We start from the raw sequence: 21,984 nt of genomic DNA, 5'->3' as shown, positions 1-21,984 counted from the left end.
TAGCTAAAGAAATGCTTGCCAGATGAATGATATGTACTGAAAGAAGAAATCAACTTCTCTGCTATCTACTGCTATATATAAATAATATACATTATTTATTTATTTTCCCCTGTGGTTTTTCACATCCATCAACACTTTCTACAGAAGTAGAAACAAAGTTTAAAGTTTTAATAATTAAAGTACTGAGACAGTAAAAGCAGTGACATAATGAAACTAAATCAAATCAGGCTGTGATCTTGCATTCTGGTATGTATGCAGACAGTGGTGTTCCTAAAAAAAGCAACTTTTACATTTTTTGTTCTGTGAGGCTTGCTATTATTGTGCCTGGATATCAAAGGAAATCTTCCTGCCAGACATAATTAGAATTGCCAGCTTTTGAAGTTTATCTTAGTATTTACAGGGATCATCTGAAGCCCAGTCAAATCAATGCAAAAGCTCCTGGGATATGTCTCCACTGCACAAAGCACAACAATCTTAAGCGATGCCTGACTTGGTGCTAAGTGAGCTGCATTGTGCAGAGCCAGGCAAGAGGCAGTAATTATGGACTAGAAAGGAGTGTAGCGACAGACCAGGTTAAGCCCCAAACAGGCTGTGGTTTCAGAGCAGATTTCTCTTGGCCGGCGTATCACCTCCCTGCAGCTACACAATGCATGGTGTGAGCAAAACCCTCTTACATTATGAAGCCACTTGTACTTTGGCCTCAAAAGGGAACAAATTCAGGCTATGCCTGGCAATCGGGTATCTTAAGGTTTATGACTTCCTTACCACATTATTTACCCAGTAAACTGCCATAATATAACATCAGCAGCAAGCAGAGGATGTTTTAAAATGCCTTCTACTGCTTTGTTCCTAAACTGTTGGATGGTACGTAATTTCTCCCGCAAAGCTCAATCAAGGCAGAACAGTTCTTGCAGCCACCAAAGAGGACTTGGGGATGGAGATGAGATGAGACTGATGGCAGCAGGGCCAGCAGTTTACACCAGGTCTTGAAGGCCATGTTTCTCCTCAAGGGCTCTGAGCAGGCAGTTGCACGTCAGCTTCAGTCTCTATCACTGTCCACCACTATTTGTGGGACCATGGGTTCAACTCATCAGGGGAGCTGACCTCTGTGATAAGTAATCAATTTTTTTTCCTGTCTCCTTTGGTAGAGTGTTTCCAAACACATGAGCTTCCTGAGCTGATTTACGATATAATCTCATATGCTCAGTGCTGTGGTGGGGCTGGACCCACACCTCCATTTAAAAGTGTGATACCATGTCCAGGTGTCTGGCTTAAAGTCTTGTGAAACAAATGCATCAGTGGGTATTTCCTAAAAGCAGAACCTTTTTCAATCTTATTGTTAGTGTTTGTGGAGTATGACAGGGATGCTACTGGAAAACGTAAGTATAATTTAATAGCATTTATCTTATACAGCATAGTAATAGGATGTCAAATCAGTAAATGGCTCACATATAATCAAAAGGATGATGCTGTGTCTGAGGTCCCAATCCTAATGCTTCCATATTACTTTAAAACACAGCAGGAAAATATAGAACTTTTAACTAGCTTAGAGTTATAAACCTAAATTTGTGCAAGAGAATTTTTAGCAATATTATGAGTAGCAGTTTAGGTGTAATACCACTTTGATGAATCGTATGTTTTATTTTATTCTCTCCATTAAAATCTTTGCAACTGTTTTGAGAGGAGAATACAGTGAACACCATACTCTGCAACCCAAAATGATTCCTTGTGGAGTTCCTAAGCCAAAAATAGTTAATGCATAGAAACAGAGTGGTCATTCAAATTGGAAAGATATTATGAAAGCAATACATTTGAAATTTAGTAAGCCCCAAAGAGAGGGTTGTGGTGCTGATGTAATTTGTCCTACATTGCAAATGGAATGCCCTATTTGCAAATTATGGACTTTCATTTTGAGGGTTATCCTTTGTGCTGTGGTTCTTAAACTTGGCAGAAAAAGAGCATTGGCTAAGAGAGCTCAAAAAATGCTTATAATTGGCACCCCAGAGTGCATCTTAGTGAGGTCTGGCTGCTTTTGGTCTTGAGCTTAGCAATACATTTTTGTCCAAATTAAGCCTGGATTCATTTCAGCACTGGAAGAATGCTTTACAGCACGTTCAGTAATAAAAAAGCATCCCCTTTAGTGAACCAAAATGTACAGATGAAAACTACAGCCTCAGCTTAGTGCATTTAATGTAAGTATTAGTTCTATAGTGTCGAGTCAGAAGTGGCTCACACCTTCTCAACAGTGTAGACAAAACTGCATTTTGTTGCCTTACTTAAGAAAAAAAAAAAAAGTAAGCCCTGGACAACTGTGCTTCTTGTTCCTGCAGGGTGGTTTGAAAATGGTGCAGCTGTGAAACGGTCCTCCTCCAACAACCACCCTGACTCTGCACTGGCAGAACTCTTTCTTAGGACCACCAGCAATGAAAGCTTCCCCAGCCTCTTGTGCAGACAGGTTACTTGGTAAGATCTTTTCTTCCCCTTTCTGGGGTGATTTTACCCAGGTTAGTCGCCCACCGCAGACAACTGCCTAGTTTCCCTAAGCATTCAGGTGAACCTGTCTATTGTGTCCAAAACTGCTGCCTCCTCATTAACTATACTGATGTTGAGAAAGGAAAGGCTCATTTTAATCCCTTAATGGTGGAACTACTGGTGCATGAAGCCAGCTGACGGTGTCAGCCCTCAGCATCACTACTGTAATAGTAGAAAGGAAGGAATGTTCTGGCTCTTCTGTTTTTCATAGGAATTGCTGAATATATGCAAGATGTTAACAGATCTAATTATTATATATTTTCCTCATTTAATGCCCAGAAAGTGCCAACATTTTGGCTATTAAACTCTTCATGTGGTTATAAAACACTTCCTAAGTGGTTATCTGTTGAGAAATAGTGGTTTGATCTATAAAAATCTGAATGACAAAACTCCAAAGTAGTGCAGCGTTAGTTAACGCATTTTCAGATTTCCCGGTGATTTTACTGTTACATGGGTTGTCATAGTAGCATCCTAGCACTGCCTTGGCTGGGTTTACAAATTTGTTTACAGAGATGGTAAATAATTGTTTCTGTTGGTATGTGTCTAAAATGGGTAATAAGACTATAATTATAGGTATGAATGCCTGTTTTTACTTAAGTGCTAACTCTAGAGATTTAACACTGATGCCTCATTAATTCCTAATCTTGAGTTTTGCATCAGCAAGCTCATTTAATGTTGTCTTTAAAATATGCACTTTTCTTTCAAACAAAACTTTTTTTTGCTTGTAAGAAAGGTGTTCCATCAGCTAAATGAACCAAAATTTTTTGAAACTTTTCTTTAGCCTTTTACCCTTTGCCTTCCAAACAGAGAAAATTAGGTCTTAGCACCTCAGGTTCTGGGGAACATGTGAATCTTCCAGCAGCCTGGAATAAAGCAATTATACTGTCTCAGTGCAAATGGGATATTCAAGAAGGTACAATTTTGTTAAATTATATTTCTGTTAATTAATCTGAGCCTTTCTAACTAAGCTGTGAAAGCTAACTTGACTGCTCTCAACTACAAAATTTGGAATAAAGCCAACATGAAAACGACTTCTATTTCCTACTTGAAGAACAAAACTTTAGAAAAATATACCGACATTATCAATGAAGTAGCTACATTTTCTGTTTGAACCTTCTCTTTTTAAGTTTAATTTTTCAAATTGCAAAATCATTTCCATGTAAGCACCTTTCATCTTGCACTTTTTTATGAATCATTTCTTCATAACCTGTCTCAGAAATAACAATGAGTATTATTAAAATAGAATCAAATGATCTCAAAATCAAACGATTTAAGTAACTTATTTATAGTTTTTATTAATTAGTCTTATTAAAACCCCCACTTACTATTGATGGATCTTTAAAAATAAATTATTAACTATTTTTTGGCTTGGTTTTCCAAGCAATAAATTATTATGTAGTGATTATGTGTATTTGTCTGTCCCCTCAAAAAACTGGTTGCAATGAGCTACGGTAAATCAAATTTAATGTTTCATAACATGAAGCTGCTAAGGTTTTGTGAAAATTAGTAGCTGGTTGGAGAAGAGGAACCAGTGCTCTACAGTGTGCGCTGAGGGAGAGGCAGTTTTAATTCAGAGCCCTATCCATTTTAAAAGACAGGAATCAGATGCTCAGTCGAGATATGTATACTAGATAATCATTCAGCAGTTTGTTAGCTTCAAACCAAAACTGGCAAGTACTGACCATCAGTCAGTCAAGCATATACAGACATGAGAAGAAAGAGGGGAAAAACTGTGAGGAACATGAAAAGGCAAGTGCAATAGGATGGTGCTGAGCATACTGAAACTGTAGAGGAAGTGGCTAGGAGGTGCAGATATAAATCCACAAAAAGGAAGAGCTCCTGCTATGCTGTTCACAGAGGAACTCTCAAACACTCTGAATCATGCTTGGTAAAATCAGATAACCAAAGAGCTATGCACTCACCTGTACACTAAAGCATCTTTACTTACACATAGAGCTTTAGGTACAATAAGATTTATGTAAGTGAAGCTTTATTAAGTAATTTAAAACAGGCTCCATGTATGCTGTAGTTTTTTTGGCAGCTGAAATGCAGACTAAAAAAAGTGTGATTTAGTCCTGTAGGAAAGAAACAAGAATGATGGATGAATGTGTATGCAGTATCTGTGAGGTACAGTCCACAAGGCTGCTGTGTAGGACAAAGCAAAGTCACTCATTTTTTATTTTGTACGAAAAATAGTGCTCTGTGCTATTTTAGTCTCAGGTGCAGGGTCGTTCCCTGTTATAATGGAATTTCAAAGAGGTCTCCGTTTGGGATGATAGTTTGCTGTATTGTATCTCATCCAGAAAGTACTGAAGTTGACAGCTGCAAATTTTCATGACGAAAAGGCAAAAACTGGGCTGCCAGTTTAAGAAAGTGCATATTATTGTTTGAATATCTGTTGGATTATATGTTGATTTGGAATAAAACATAAGAATGTTAGAGATTTCTTTTTATTTAGCATTTTACTGCAGTACGTGTAGAAAGCTGTAACATTTTCATGGTATTGAAAACCAGACTTATGTAGGTCTCATGTCTAGGTTTTTAAATCTTGTTGAGGGGGAAAGGAGCTTTATGTTGATAATACATGGATCATGTTACCTGACAAGTCAGTGATTTACCCTTAAAAAATCAAATCTGTCCTCTAAACAAATGAAAGAGCAGGTCTTATCACCTGCCTACTAAGTTGTATTGTATAGTTAAAAAATGACTGTAATGCACAATGCTATCATTGAACCATCAGTCCCTGTTTCAGCCACTTGTAGACTGGTTGGGATATGCATGAATGTCTCAGGCTACATGACTGCAAAGGAACATGCAACTTAAAATATACTGCTCTTCAAGAATCCTCTGAAGCAGAGAACATTGAGTTGGAGATGCAGGAGCTTGCTTTCATCTTGCAGTAAATAATATTCTTTTCACTAGCTGTGGAGAGGGAAAGCTTTAGAATAATTTTGAAATCAAGGATGATTTTTTTTTCCATATTGATATTTGGGAGAGGAAAAGACCATAAGAATTTTGCAATCATCTCCAAAGAGGTATTACAATGTTAACAAACATAAACTACTGATACTAAGGACTGTACTCTAAATTTGCACTGTCATTCTAACTCTGAGGGTATAAAGGCTCTCCTAAAAATGTGCTTCTGTAGAGTCACAGTTCATCTGTCCTGTTCATGCAGTAGGGAAAACCTGGGCAACTGTGCTTTCTGTAGTGATTCATCTTCACAGTGCTATAGCAAGTTACCTGTGCATATACACAGACACTTGAAATACATGTAGTGGACATCTTGTACTCAGCAGCAGCTAATCTGCTTTACAGATCTATTCCTGCTGGGCTAAATCCACTTACTAATACAGACATACCCGTGTGTAGAGGACTTAGATGGAGAAGGGGCCAAGCAATGCCAAGGGCATAGGACAGAAGAGGATTTAAATGCGGTAGCTAGGATTACATGAGAAATAGAGCAGAGCTACCTACTTCCAATCCCTCAGTGCTTCACAGTTTAAAGAGGAAGGCTAGGACAAGTAATGGAGAGTCAGCAAATCTGGCAAAGCTTCCCTCACCAACGCACTTAAGCATACAAAAAGTTTCCCATACCTCATAGTGGAAGGAGCTTTTCCTCCCATTTCCAACGTTAATGAAGAAGTACAGTACGATTCAAGTCATGTAGGACATCAGAGCCAATCTTGACAAATTTCTGCTGTAATACAGAATTCTTCTTGGACCTGACAGTGAAAACTTGTCTCACATTAGGAAATACCAACATATCTCTGCATTCCCATGTTCTCTTTCCTGGCTGTTCTACTTTTTCAGCTTCTGAATTGGCCTTTGACCAGCAGATGACCCACTAGATCATAGTCCAGGTTATGTTTTGATGCAGGTGGAACAGCACCACTCATAGCAGCTGCCACTGAGCTGTCCCGTGTTAGAAAATGACGCTCCCCAAAACACAGGTGGAGGGATTTAGAAAACAGATGAATACATCATCCACTTGAAAATATTGGGCTTTCTCTCTATCTTTCCTGGGATGGTGTGGGGAGATGTCAAACATTCTCACATCTGTCATGAATTCTTCCAGCTCTCAGTGTCTGAGTCATCAAGTGATGTGCTGGATTTTAGCGTACCAGTATGCAATTTCTGTGGCTCTGTTCTCAGTCTGTAAACACTCCGGAGCCACATTTCCTGAACAGTCCAGTGGTCTATAGGTTCCCAAGCAAACACTTCTCCCTTTTCCTCCGCTTGTCACCTGTTGAGCCCTCGGCATTACAGAGGAGCACAGCTGCAGAGCAACCTTGCTGCTCTGCATTTCCCGGGCAAAGTAATTAGATCAGCATGGAAAAGTCTCCCATGGAAGTGATTCATCTTAGAAATTTGCTTATAATCTCTAGATGCCTGTCCCTACCTAGACCATCTGTCAGTGTTTACCATATTGTGTTTCCAGCACAGTGGTCACACAAATAGAAACTCAAAGGCATGTCCAAGCTCTTTACTCCATAGTTTAATTCCCCAAGAGCTTGTTATTTCTAGCAATCATTTAAAGAAGAGTACTGGTCTACCATGTCTTCTTGTTGGAGGCAACATGGCCACCTCTGCTGGGAGTCAGGGACAAGCAAGGCTCTCAGCCCTGCATTGCACAAACCCAGCTCCACTGGTGAAACTCCTATTATTAACACACCTGTGACTCTGGCCCAAACTGAAACTATAAACATCAACTCGGGAGGAATTGTAGCTGCCACTCCAGCTGCTGCTGATGCTGCTACTACCTTTGCTTGTCAGACAGTAGTAGCAAAGCATGCTTGTGAAGAAAAGGAAGGTAAGATCAGAAAGAAAAAGCATCTACCCACGCTATCCCTGAACAAGGTCCTGCCAAGACTGCATCAAAGTCCTGGGGTGGCACTAGGCATGCCATCTGCTTCACCTCCATAAGATGGACTAAAGAGCGCAGCAAACTGTCAATGAGATAAACAAGGCAGTCATAAATTCTCAGTTGTTTTTTCTCCTTTTCTGTTACAACTCTCATTTACACCCAGCATTACTTTTTCAGTCCATATCAAATCCTTTTCTATTTCCATCAGACTTGCCTGCCTGTGCTTTGCTTTGCTGAGCGGATTCTCACCTGCTGAGTCAGAGATCCCTGGGTTAGGGCAGCAGTGTGTGACAACTTGTACCTGATGAGCTGCTATAGCTCCTGTCCTGCCTTTGGTGCCTGTGATGCTGGAAATGTACTCTCTTGGTGTAATGGTGGACTGATCTGTCCCACTCTGGGATCTCTACCAAGATCCAGGGCAGTTGCCATTCACCTGTCTATGCCTAGCCCAGTTTTCCCTCATCCTTCTGGGGGATGGCTGCCCTTCCTCAACATTCCAGCCTGCAGTAGCAGCCAATGGTACCTAACAGTCAAGCACAGGGATGCCTTGCAGTGTTGTGTCCATGCACTCTTTCTTTTCTTGCAAGTGGTACATGACAACAGCGTGTTGCTTGGCAAACAGGGGAGCACGCTTTGGAATGCTGCCGCCAGCCTGTCTTTACTGCCTCTGTTATTTACTGCCTCTTTACTGCCTGTTTCTGCTCTCTAGACGGGGCTTTCCTACTTGTTCCGGAACCTGATGTGCCTCACGCTAGCCCAGCTGGGTCCACTACTCAGTGGAAACAACCCCTTTCCCCAAGTACTGTCTCCCACCAAACTATAGTCTTTCCTGCTTCTCTCTTTTTCACCTGATCTGGAGTTTCCATGAAAGTCCAGTAGGGTTCTCTCTTCTTTATTGTTGCTGCTTATACTGTTGCTGATCCAGGCACCAAACCAGGTGCATCAACAAGCGTAATTATAGATTGCTATCACCTTGAGAGGTGCCTTATTTGAGAGATGCCCACCTGGTAGCTCCTGAAATTACAAAAATTAATGGTTATGTAAAAAGCAAAAAGCTTATTGCAGTACTCAGTAAGGAAGAATTGAATTATGACCAGTTTTGGCCATGGTTTAGAGGCCTAGAATAACATGGGCGTGCATGGAGAATCTATGCAAAGGAAGCAGTCCAGACCCGTGTCTTCGTGTGGACATCTGAACGCAGCTGCCTGCATGAGTGAAGACAGCAAACGTGTTTCTTGATGGTAGAGGGGCTGTTCAGGTGAGCAGCTTCCAAACAGCAAAACATTTGAATCAGTGCTAGTAATCTACTTTTAGAGAGATAGATTGCATCCTGACTTCCCGTCTCACTTGAGATCTCTAGGTGTTAGTGTGCTATAAATAACAATAGCACTTCTTCTGACAAGTGAAGGAGGTTGAGAAATTCACTAGGAGAAAGACTGATTCTTTCATCATATAACATATGGATAATCAGGATGGGGGAGAGGATGTGCTGAACTTGGAAGATTTGTATGAAGCTGTGGTTCCACTCTTCCTTGCAGGATTTGTGAGATTTCTTTTCCTACACAGAAGTTGGCAGATAAAGCCGACAAAGTAAAGATTAAAGCACAATGACAGGGAAATTTGAAGAAATTTGCATAGTAACTGCCTGGCTAAATTTTGCCTGTGAGATCTATAAATCTGTCTCTTTCAGGAACAGAAGATTCGCACAAATCATTAGCCAAAAACTGAGAAAAGCTATCACACTTTTTCACAGAAGAAATAGTTGAAAGAACAATTTAATTATCTTTTCAACCATGAGAAGCAATCCTACCTTTTCAGCCATAATTTTGTATGGCTGCTTTCACTGACATAGTAGAAAAATCAGTACATCTAGTAGAAACTGATATTACACAAACTTTTAAAAGATGAAATTATCTTCAGAACAGGTTTTTTTAGACCTTCTCAATAAACTCTTTGATGTTAATTCAGACAATTTTGCATATAACTCTGTAAGATCTTAACACAAAAAAATCAGTAATAGTTCAAAACAGTTTAACAGGGAGAGAACCTCATTTCTGAAAAAGGTCATTGTTTTACCCATCCATAATTTAGCTACTATAATATGCACTATATAATATATCTACTATAAACTCACAAGGCATTCAAGATGGAGCTTAGTGAATTCACTTTCCATTTTGTTTTTCCTGTAGAAGCGTTAGTGATCCTTTACATTTCTTTGCACCATGCTCTGATGAATCCAGAACATCCCTCTGCTTTACTTTTCATTGCAGAATCTGTTTTGTTTAAAACCTGCTGTGATGTAGCACAGAAATTACACTTGTATTCAAGCAGACCCAAGGTAGCAAAGGTTATGCAATTTCCAAAGTTGAAATGAATTTTCCGGTATATGACATACCCACTGATCTTGAAAAATGTACACTGATTTTATGAAAACTATGTAAATACTTTTGATTTACACCTTTAGAAAGTGAGTAGAATCCAGTCGATTTGCTAAAGTACTTTCATTTCTGTACTTGATTTTTTTGCTTCTATTCACTCACATTATGTGTTTATTATCTATAGTGCTAAATACTCACATTCCTGGAATCCTAAATGAATACTGGGAAAAAATTTCATCTTTGATGGAGTAGTTGGCAGAGCAATACAAAATGCATGCTACTGTTCATATGGATTTTATCTTGCCTTTAATGGTGGTGTTTCTCTATAAATTATTTGAACTCTTTATTCTCACACCTGCACTATCCATAACTTAAGATATGGAGTGTCAGGATGCATTTTAAAAAAATTCATCAGCAAGAAAACTATGCATTCAGAAGGAAGAATGGTGTTGTGGATAGATGCACATCCAAGTACACATGGGATTAATCCAAGTTAGAGCTTCCTCCTCTAAAATTCTGAGTAAATATTCCAACCATATTTAAGACATCCTTTATGCTTATGTCTCTATCTTCTCATGAGTCCCAGAATCATTCTTTTTTCCCTGTTAAGTCTCTCTCCAGGGTTCTTTTGGCAAATAACTGCAATACAGAGAAACAACATATTAAGGCTTGTGTTGATGGCTTGTATGAACGCTTAAAAACATTTTCAAATACACTTTTTTTTTTTAATAGGGCAAATACTGATGAGGTGTTGGTGAAATTTCTTTTTTCCTATACCTCTTCACCTTCCTAAAAAGCATTTTGGTTGAAAGCATGCTTATAATTAAAATTAAATTACGTTGTAAGATATTCCAGGAAGTTTAAGCAAAAGAAGTTCTGTGATTTCCTATTTGTCCTGAGGAATAAGAAGACTGTCCCCACTCATCTCTGGAAGAACAGTTTTCAGACCTGACAAGTTTGAAATTCAGACAATTCAGAGTAATCTGTTTTAAGTAGTAAAATATGGACAATAAAGTATCTCTCTCTGTATACCTGTAGATACAGAAAGTAGCATTTGTAGCAGGCTGAATTAATTTTACTCTAACCTTTAAAAGGACATTCACCTTTCAGCATTGCTTATGCATGGAAAATTTCATTTTATAAGAAGGTTTTACATGGAAAATGGACAGCTGCAGATGAGCTGTTTTGCAGTCAAAATAATAGCCAACGACTTATCCCAGCTGGATTTAAAATAATGGAAAGATGTCTTGAAATTTCCAGAGTACATTGATGCTGAATTTAGTGGAAAACTTACTGTGGCAGGAGAAAAGCATCTAAAAGTTCCAGTGGATCATGAGGCTAGTAAACATTATTGAAAGATAGATCATTTCTAGGAATGGTGAAAAATCATTTAGTGTTTGAAGTTTTTTGAAACATATAGTTTTTGATCGTTTTGTGAGGTCTGAATTTTCTTCCCTATAGAGTTTAGCTGAAGCTTGCAAGATCAACACATACTTTAGTACATTTTTCCACTTTGCTAGCTTCTAAATATTCTGTTAGAGGGGCCCACCAGGGCCAACAGCTGGTTATTTGTTAAATTTTTCTTCCTCCAATGAAATCTGTATTTACAATAAAAGGCATCTACCAGGGAGTCTTCAAGAGGATTTACTTTTAAAAAGTTTCTCATTTGAGCAGTACGAATAATTCTGCAGGCTAAACCAGTTTGGGGGTCTTCAGATATTTCTTTTTTTTAGTATCATACATAAGGTAGCCTCTTTGAAGTTGAAAGTGCTCCCATTCTTCTGTTTAAGATATGAAAGCAAGAAATTAATTTATTTTCTGAATTTTTGTGTCAGATGAACAGTAACAAAAGGGACAGGAGAGCCCAGTCCTGATCACACTGCAGCTGGTGAGTCTTTCTGTCACTGACACAAAGGTGAGCAGAACTGAAAGCTGCAGAGTATCTCCCATTACAGGATTGAATCTACTCTCGCGTTGATTGCTGTGAATCTGAAAAAGATGAAGAGTGGGGTTATAAAAAAAAGTATAAATGAAAGGAAAATCAAGCCTTGTGGGTTGATCCCAGTCTGCATGAAGCCTGCTGCCAGATTGAGCTGCTTCTACCATTACCATTTTATCAAAGTTTACTCCCATCAAGTAACTTCAGTATTTTCTAATTTCAGGATTATTGAACTAGTGAAAAATAACAGTCCTTCTGCCTTATGTACACAGACTATTACTATAATAAAAAAATGGTCATTGCACTATCAATAATGGGGTAAAAAAGGAAATGGAAGGAAAGTATGCAAAGCTCAGGAGTAATCAGTCTTGGGACCAACCTCTGCCTTACCCCTGACTGTTCATTTTGCCCTGTAGTAGTTCTCCAGGCTGCTGGATACTGATTGCTGCATTACAGGGAGAAACTGGAGGAGTGTGCTGGCCTGGTGGGTGGCTCAGGGTAGCAATGGCAGCTGGTTTTTGCTGTGCACTTGAATTTATGGCTGCAAGTAGCTTCAAGAGGAAAACATAGCCTGTAGGGAAAGAGAGGCATGTGGGGAGACAAAAGTTCATGCTGAAATTTGCTAGAGAGATCCAAGCAACAGAGAAAAGTATGATGGGAGTGTGATTGTTGCTGAGGAAAAGGAAGAAAGTGGGAAGAGATGTATACCAGTAATTACTTTATATTTTTGAAGGATTCATACTTGTTGCCATTCAAGGTTAGTGGCCAGCAAACTAAAAGACATTGAAGAGAAATAACAAAGTTTGCTTAAAATAGTCGGTAAATATTTTATACTGTTTTGTAATGCATAAGACCGTCCCATTCCTGTCTAATTGGAAATTGATGAATAGGAAGTGAGATTCTGTAACTTTTATTACAAGAGAAAATTCTCTCGCTTTGTGTTCACAGGCTCAGATTTGAGACTGAAAAAAAAAATCCCCCAAGATATTTATTACAGAAGATATCCATTACTTTCCTAGTTACAGCCAGAATTCTCTCTGTCAGATACATCTGTCACAGTGGATTAGGCTGCATTTTCTGCACCTTGCTCAAGGGTCTCACATGGAGCCCATGTTTTGTTTCCATATACTCCTTCAACATCCCCTGTATTGTGTCTTCAGCTACATTCAGCTGCAACACATTTACAACCTGCTGTTCCAAAAAAAAGCAGCAAGGCTGTTTTCTCCAGTCACTTGAGGGCATCCATTTATTCTGACATTTAAAATTCTGATTGATTTTCAGACATTTTCAAACTCATGTCAAAGATTTCAGTTTCCTTAACAATGGCTATGTAAAGGCAATTAGTTCTCTTGTTCTTTTTGCAGTCTTTATGGCTTTTCACAGGTTTGTTAGTTTGATCTGTCAGTTAATAAATCCACCATCCAGGCCCATGAGCTATCAAATGCAGGAGCCGATTCTTCTGCTTCAGAATGGGCATGATTAAAATACACTAACCGTTCACATAATTTTTGATGAACTGTTTGGGCCCTGGAGCACCCATTTCACAGCGTAATCTGTGTCCACCAAGGTGGAGGACACCAACATTTTTCCCACTGGCATTTTACCCAATCATATTGCCTTTTTGCTTTTCTTTTTTTGCCCTACCCCCCACCCCCCACCCTCTGTCTTTTTTTTTTTTTTTTTTTTTTCCCGTGTAAGTAAGTTGTAATGATTTCTTTAGCAAAAAACTTTAGGGATTTTTATTTTTCTCTTTGGTCTTTGGAAAGTCTCCCCCAAGAAATTCTAAAGTATCTCTGTTAACATGCTATACATTATTAAATAAGAACTGATGACTCACAGCAGAATAATTAATTTGTTCATAATTGCATAATATATGTAAACTTTAACTAGGTTTGGGGCTTTCTTACTGTAATTTAAAGGTGTTATTTACATACACATGTAAGATGATTTGATGTATAAGCAAAAAGCCTGAGTTGTTTTCATTTTTGGATTTGAAAGGCTGTTTGATAAGCTGGATTTTTAAGACTTCTTGCTTTCCACCTTTCTGGTTATCCAAAATCTTCTGAAGAAATGTATTCAAGCTTTACACAGAATTAAAAGGTAAAGCACTGTCCATAATCAGTACAACCAACACATCTTCCTGAAAGTACTTTTAGCTAAATCAGGAACCACAACTAACACAAGAAAGGAGGCAACATTTAGCGCATGTTAAACTAAGCACAATGGAAGGGAAAACATAGAAGTGTAGACAAAAAGGGGGAAAAAAATCAAAACTACTTCACATCTCTGAATTATTTTCTTCAAATATACTGTAATGTAAGTAGGAAAGGTGAATATTTTTAAAAGTTTGATGAAATTTAGGTTGTGCTTGCAATGCAGTTATTGTTAATAACTTGTTAAGGAATTTCTGAAAGTGTTCTTTCACATCATATATTTCAGGTAATGAGAGGACACCATTATAAATAGGGGGCAAAAATATTGCAGTATCCTTAAGCTTCTCCTAGCTATAGAAATGGCATATAGACTAAACCTCCAAGTTGTCGGATACCTCCTTTAGGGGACTGAACAGCTTGGACTACATTAGAAACAGCAGTGATTTCTGGCTTCAGTTCCGATGTATTTATTAAGCTAGCATTTCTGATACAGACTTCTAATGGCAGGTGTCTGCATGATATTTCATAGCATGCATCCTTTGTGTATGCTGCATGCAGTGCATCAGTAGGCTGCTGCTGTGGTAAGACTGCAGAGGCGTTGCAGTCTTGCTACTATCGTTGGTTGTCATGGCCACAAGTAATACACAATATGACGCACAAAGATTCAGATAATTTTAAAAAATTATACCACTTTTTTGCTGATGTGGTTTTTATTTTTTAACAAGCTTTATGCATGATTATAGAAAGCACCTGCACACAATAACATCTTCACAACCTCCTGTGTTCCTTAAGGAATGGCAGTGCTTACATTTATATGTAACATCCAGTGACTGATTTTGCAAATAGTTACATTTCTTTTATCCTTTTGATATTTGCATGTGTGTATTACATTCTCAAAGATCTCCTATGCATGCAAGCAGATTCAGAGACTTGTTAATTACTTCATTTCTTCAGTGCCAAACATCACTAATGACAGGAATAAAGCTATGTTTTCAGTACCAGCATCTGTGTATTACTGCTGAATGCAGAATTTTAAAGTCATATCAGAAATAAAAAAAAGATAAGAATGGCTTTAGTCTATGAAAATTGAATTGGCTAGTAACTAAGAGTTATCCAAAATACATGTGCTCATTAAATGACTGCCATGAAGGAGATTTTTGCATTGTGATTCACTGATAATTGAGAGTTTTGTAGGCAAGTCAGTCTTTGGTTAATAGAAATCTAGCCATCAAGGCAGATGGGCTGTACATAGTTTGCAGGTTCCATAAACTGTTGTCCGTGGCTTGTATATGTAATATTTCATTATACCACAAGAGGTCACACAATATTTATAAATCTATGCAGTGGAAATTTGATAATGGTTATATCTGCAAAACGGTGAAGTTAAATCTCATGCACTAAGTAAAAGGCAAACAGAACAAATTGTGAAACAACAGTAAGATGGTTTTTTTCCTGTTAAAGCATTCTCAGCCTGCATGATCTGCTATGAGCCATATCCAAATATCTCTCAGCTGTACATTTCATGCTGAAGGCAGGGAAAGCCATATGCGGTGCTGTGGTACCTTCTGAATCATTGTCAGTATATGACGTAACCTTGGAAGAAGGACAAGATCAGACTTTCCTTGGCATGGTTGGTAACATAATCAAGTGATATACGATGCATTGGGTGGGATTGCGGTGATCAAATAAGCATGTTTGGCAGCTCAGTGAGAAGTGTTAAAGCTGAGTTTAGCTGGATAAATTGCTGCTAGTTCAGCAAAACAATAGACACACACAAAAAAAGAGGTTTTAATTTTGCAGAGATTGCAGCCTGAATTTGTGAAACAAGATAATTTCGTAAAGATACCATCCAGAATTTTTTACCAAAGTCTCACTGTGGCACAGTAATGCAATTCTTGGTATCTTGTGCAGCAGTAATAGCCCTCTGTGATTCCTGTTTATTCTCACTGACTCTGAAGCAAGCAGTAGCCAGTGAGCCAACGTATGGAAGAAATGCGTTGGGTTGAGGAAGCTGGGGAATTAGTGCCAAACCGCTCTGTGGTGAGGCAGGACTGGAACAACCTTACTGCTGTGGGAAATACCTGTGAAGGAGCATTGTTTTGGGAGGAAGTATAAAGGAGCTGATTCTTTAGTGTCTGCCCTAAGGTATGCATGACCTCATACCGGTAGGGATGTGCCTACACTGCTTGATGCCCATGTTTCTCAACTTCTTCCATTGCTAACCCTTCCTTCTGGCAAGATGATATATCACATCCTATGAAGGTTTTTTCTAATTAATGTTTCTAGTTTCCAGGTTTCATGTGTAGTAAGGGAATGATAAGACTACAGTTATTTGACACACAATAGACTATCATTTATATAATTAAAAATTTCCTAATTATGTGCCTAGCTTACAGGCTATTATAACTCCAATAGCGCCCCTTGGGCCCACAAGTCTTCATTCACTCAGGTAAACATATAATTAAGGAGGAGGGAATAACACCAGGGAAGAAATGACCAGTATCATTTTGGCTTTCTTCTCAGAGTTTAAATACAAATGCTGTTTACTGCGTTAATAATTTTTAGTACTTGTATTTTTTCTCCCAGGAACTCACAAAGCTTCTCAACAAAGGGCAAGTATATTTATTTCTATTTACAGACAGAAAAACAGAACTAAAAGCTTAAACTGTCATGAAGAATAAAGAGCTCCAAAAGACAAAACTTATTTCAAACATGTAGCCTGGAATAGCTTACCAAGCTTCTTTTGTAAGTACAGTCCTCTGCACCTTGTGAAAGGTCACACAGAGCTAACCTCTAATGTCCTCCCTTTTATATAGTTTGTTGTGTTAGCTTTCACCTGAGTTTGTGTCTTTGTAGAGCTACGTAAGCTGTACACATCTGTTTTACTCTTCAGATGAGCATAAAAGAAGGAAAATTAAATATGATTTTCTGTTTTGTTTTGTTTTTCTGAAGTACGTTCTCAGGACTGCAGACTATTAGACATCTATTTCTTACAACAGAAGGATGACCTTTTTTGTAAGTACCTGATATTCAGGAAACCTTAATTTGGTTGGATGAACTATCTTTGTGACCTTGAGCAAGTTATTTAGTACCTTTACACCTCCATTTCCCACAGAGAAAAGAAGTAATACTTCTATGATGTTTGGGGAAGAGAGGATAATTGTTAAATATAAGAAAGAACAAACAGCCACAATGACAAAATTAACACTTCTCTTCAAAGCTAATTTATTTCAACATGTAAAAACAAAAAAACCCCAAAACAAAACAAAAAAAAAAAGGAAGAGAGACTTAAATTCCTGAGGAGGAGGGTTGTTTTTCAGAGGAAAGCAAAGGGTTGAAACAGATGGGAAGTGAGAGAATGTGGCCCATCCTACAAGCCTTATGTCAGGGCACGGCTATAGATGGAAACTGAGTATTCCTCACTGCAGAGAGTTTGCAAGACTAAACAGAACATTCAGACTTAATCCCCCACTTAATCTCAAATCTTCAATACAATGGGGGAAGAGTGTTTGTCATACGATCAATATTACCTAAATTTTCAGGCAAATGTGCTTTGTTTTATATAGTCATCAAGCAATTAAGATACTTTCATAGAAATAACTGAGGTGTGTGGATAGGAGACTGCAAAATGTTTGTGGAAGGCTCTTGTGTGAGAAAGGCAGGCACAGCATAAACAAATTGCACAAGGAAAAGAGTTCACTTTGTGCATGGGAAATATGATAAAGACTGTGACTTCAGAATGGATGGGAGCAAAGAGAACGTCAAAAACTTTTAGTGTCTGTACTTCACACTGCTTTAAGGACTAAGGTAAACCAGAATTAGTGTGACCCATGGGTGATAAGTTCCTCTGAGCCAGTAGCATAGTATAGGGTTGGTCCAGCAGCTCCCACTCTGTAGGGTGCTGGCTGCTGTGGGAACTACCCAGGCGTGCTGCCAGGAGTCGCACCTGACTAAGGCTTTATGGCATGTCTTTGCTGCAACAGCCTGGAAGCAGACACCTTCCACCTCCTTTGTGACCAAATCCACCACATGAAAAGATTGCAAGCAAAATGATAAAATCATACGTAATTAGACCAATTCATTCTGAACAATTTTCCCGAGTGACTATGGAGAGAAAAGAACAGCAAACACTCTTCTAACAGTGACTTCTATTAATTACTAAACACATTTTGAATACATGGTTCGTTAGAGAAAGAAATCATGAGAGAAATGAGTGGTCTGATACCAGCACCTCTCTGACATCCTCAGAAATCCTTCTTCCAGTCATCAAAACTGCAGGAAACGCCCAACACTGTAGTGGTAGTTTGTTCCCAGCCTTCACTGGGACATGTAACCATTTTCAGAAATAAAATACCAGTACCTGGCACTTGAAGGAATCTCCTCTGAAACCAAGATATATCTAAGCTTTTTTGATGCAGCTAATTCCTCAGACAGTGCTATTAATAAATCATGGACAATACACACCTATACTATTTTTATTTTCCCTGTTTCAAGGTCTACTGTTCTTTGTCATAGTTATGAATCCCTAAGTAAAAGTAACAAAGATGAATACAATTTAGACTATTAAACAAGTTCAGGACAGACAAACAAATCAAATCATCAAGGTGAATCAATTAATGAAGCTTAATTTTTATAATGTTTAGTAGCAGTTGCATAATAAATTATCTCTCATGGTTTACCAGATTGAGGAGAAGAGTCTTTTAGCATGCAAGAATGAGTGACTGTTGAAGTGCCTTGAGTAATTCAAAAAACAATTTCAGTCCAGATTCAGTTATCAGAATTTGCTGAGTCCCTGATTCATGTGTACAGTCGCTCAGGAGTCTTAACACAACCTGTCAGCTGCATGAACTTAAGTGCCTGCAAAGTGAGAAGCAGTAGAGTTCACCGGGCTGTTTTGCCATTTGTGTGAACCTTATGCTCCTGAGCTCTTCTGTAGAGTTAGAATGGGAAGTTAAAGATGGATGACTTCCTATGAACAGAGTCATCTGGCAGCACAGGAGCTCTTTAAGGACAAGATCCTAGAAGCAGTGACAGTAAGTTGCCTTATTTGCCCATGCAGAATGACTGCAAAAGTATAACCGTTCTGAACTATTTTAGTTCAAAGCCGTTTTCACAGTAAGAAGGGACTGGACATTCTGAAGTTGTAATAATTGATGATACTTTCCTGTAGAAGAATATTCAGTCCCATGTTTCAGGGCTAGAACTAATTTTCATCCCTTTGATAGAAGGATGAGAGCAGAAGCTGGTGAAAAATGTACCATCAAAGAGGTCATCACACCCCAAGAACTGAAGGATAAATACAGTCAGAAGCAAGACGCTGGGCTAGGAGGACTTTCTGAGCCCACTGTGGAAGATCTAACAGATACCAATAACCTTACAGAGAATTTAGTTACACACACCACCACAGATAAGCACTTACTTAATTTTTAGATGCAGTTTTTCTCCCATTGGTAGTTAAACCCTTTTGAAGTACTTGAAGCTTTGCATTTGGACATGTAAATCCTTGGGCACTGATGAGTTTTGTTTGACACTGTTTATTTAGTTTATTTATCCTCCTCCACTTAAGTGCAGTCCCTGTGAAGTTAGCATGCCTTCCTTGGGCTGCTGCAGATCTTTTGGAGACTAAGTAGTAAAAAAATTCTGACACAAGAAATGATAATACTGGCAGTTTAATTACATAGCTGTAAATAAAAATGCTTTGGGCCGTATTCTGCAGTCTCATAAGTGCAATCTCACAGGTACATGTTTATGGTAAAGGACACCATGAATGACCACAGGGATGTGAGAATGGATATCTGATTACAGATGCTGAAGCTCAAGTCATCTGGACAGGTGACCAATCTACACTACTGATGCCTAACCACACCATGTCATTTTGTGAAAAAGCGGCAGCACTTGTACGGCTCTTAATATTTAAGAATTGGTAACAGCTCTTAACCAACCCTGTGTTACAACTTCTTTTGTCTCATACAGTTCATATCTGGGTAAAGCAAGATCCCATACTGGGTAGGCTAGTAACACATACTTTATAACAAAAACTTGTCTGTAGGAGGATAAAACTTCATGCTAGACAAAGCAGGAAGAGAACAATCCTGATGAAACAGAGTGGGTAGGCTTTTCGAAGACACAGGGTGAAAGACATCACATTAACTTGCAATATCTTGTTCAAACCCAAAACACTGTGAACATTTAGAATGCTACAGTAATTTAAATTCAAACATAAAGACAAAATAAATAAAAAGATCTTATCAATGTGTTAAATTGCCTTTTTGTTGTTGTTTGTTTGTCTGTTTGTTTGTTTGTTTCCTTTGAATCATCAGTATCATCACCGCTTCATCACAGCTTCAACAAGAAGGGTCTGAGACTCAACACTTTGTATAGCCTTGTTGTCTGGGTTTCTGTGTGCAAATCTCCTCAACAGCGTGAGACATCTTCTGCTCTATAACGAAGAACTTCACCACACAAATTGCTAAGGATTGTCCATCAGATTGACATAATTCTTACAGTAATAACTTTTGTGTTTAAACATTATTCATACTTCTGTATCCTATGAAAAAGTTTTATAGTCTCAGCAACAAAAGCAGATACACTGTAAGTACTCTGTATGCCTTCAATATATCAATAAATTGCTATCTTTTTTTGCTTGAAACATATACAAATCCCATGCCAGTTTGTTTTATTAAATTACATTTGTTATTGATAGGAACTTTGTTTCTGCACTTTAAGTTGCCTTTATTTTCTGAGTACTTAAACAGAAGAAATAAAAGGTACTCTTCTTCAGGGAAATTAATTAAGCTTCGATTTGTTTGTATTTTGTACTTGTGAACTAAACCAAAAGCTAATCTAGAATTATTAAAATTATTTTTTCATTGGAACATTTTCCTGCATACTTCCTGTTAATTTAATCATCAAACACATAACATCAAGCTTTAAATCTATGTTGTTCAGCAGAGTTACTGTATGAAAATGAAAAAACTTTACAGAGCAAATCCTATGTACATATTCCTTTATCAGATGATCTGTTTACAGAAAGATAGAAGATACTGACTTCACAACAAATTTCAGGCATCCCAATGACCAGGGATGTTGATTTCTAACATCTTGATTAGGTGTGAAAGCTCTAGCAAAACACATTCACTGGAAATAAGAAGTCTTACTCCAAAGTTGGTTTTACTTCATTTTGTTTCCTTTATTTTGTCTCACAGAAATAACCCAATAAGCAAAGGATATACCCAAAGGATATATTGTCTTAGGCTGAGGCAAGGATTTTGGAAGATACGCTTCTCTTTCTCTTTTCTGTTCCCTTTTTCCATCTTCAATAATGTAACTTAGATCCACATTATTCTTCTACTTTTGTTCTTATGGAAACAAGGCCAAATATGAAGTCCAGGCTTTCAGTGGTAGTGAATTTTCTAGGCCATTGCCAGAAAAGAAAGACAGAGAGAAAGGTGACATACTTTTTTCCAGCAGAGACGAACAGTCCAACTCCATTTCTCATTCTCAGGGATGTGGACAGAAGGGTCAATAGTGATTCCAAAAGTGCAAACCCACAAGGAGTTTGATGTCATGAAATTTTCCATCATGCTTCATGTGTGGCATATGCTTTGTACAGCATCAGCTGTGTCAAAGCTCCATTGATCTGAGATGTGATGGCATGAGAAGATGCTGCCATTTATCTCACAGAAATGTGAGATCATGTGTTGCAGAATGGATGAAAGAGAACGGCCACGGTTCCATAGAAGGACTGTGTGATACAGCTTTTGACATAAGTCTGGAGTGAACCAAGCTAGGCCGCAGCGAGAAATTACCAGACTTGCTAGAAATGGAAAATTACCAGGCTTGCTAAAAATGGAAAATTACCAGGCTTGCTAATAAGGGAAGAGAGATAAGGTCATGCTGACCTTGTGCCTAATGTTGTAAATAACTTTGAGGAATTTGCGTAGACAAGAGAAGAAAAAAAATATATGTAGTTAGCTATCCGCAGAAACCGCAAATAGGAGGACGTATGAAAGTGTAATCCTTTAGAGCTTAGCCAATCAGCAGATGATTTGTAGGCATAATTAACTGGAACTGTATATAAGACATAATCGCGCCGTAATAAATTGAAGCTTGCTC

The 21,984-nt window shown here is 38.3% G+C and overlaps 1 long non-coding RNA gene across 1 annotated transcript; it reads left to right on the top strand.

Annotated features, from left to right (window-relative positions):
- Positions 1 to 1,248: 1,248 nt before the first annotated feature.
- Positions 1,249 to 20,594, top strand: LOC114017708 (uncharacterized). The gene is made up of 4 exons (XR_003562926.2): positions 1,249 to 1,379; positions 2,331 to 2,463; positions 16,822 to 16,884; positions 20,190 to 20,594. It is a non-coding gene; the product is annotated as an uncharacterized LOC114017708 (long non-coding RNA).
- Positions 20,595 to 21,984: the final 1,390 nt, after the last annotated feature.

The sequence above is a fragment of the Falco cherrug genome, chromosome Z (genome assembly GCF_023634085.1).
Source record: "Falco cherrug isolate bFalChe1 chromosome Z, bFalChe1.pri, whole genome shotgun sequence".
NCBI classification, from domain to species: domain Eukaryota; kingdom Metazoa; phylum Chordata; class Aves; order Falconiformes; family Falconidae; genus Falco; species Falco cherrug.
Note: the sequence above shows the minus strand (reverse complement) of the source record. Positions and strands in the feature narration are given on the sequence as shown.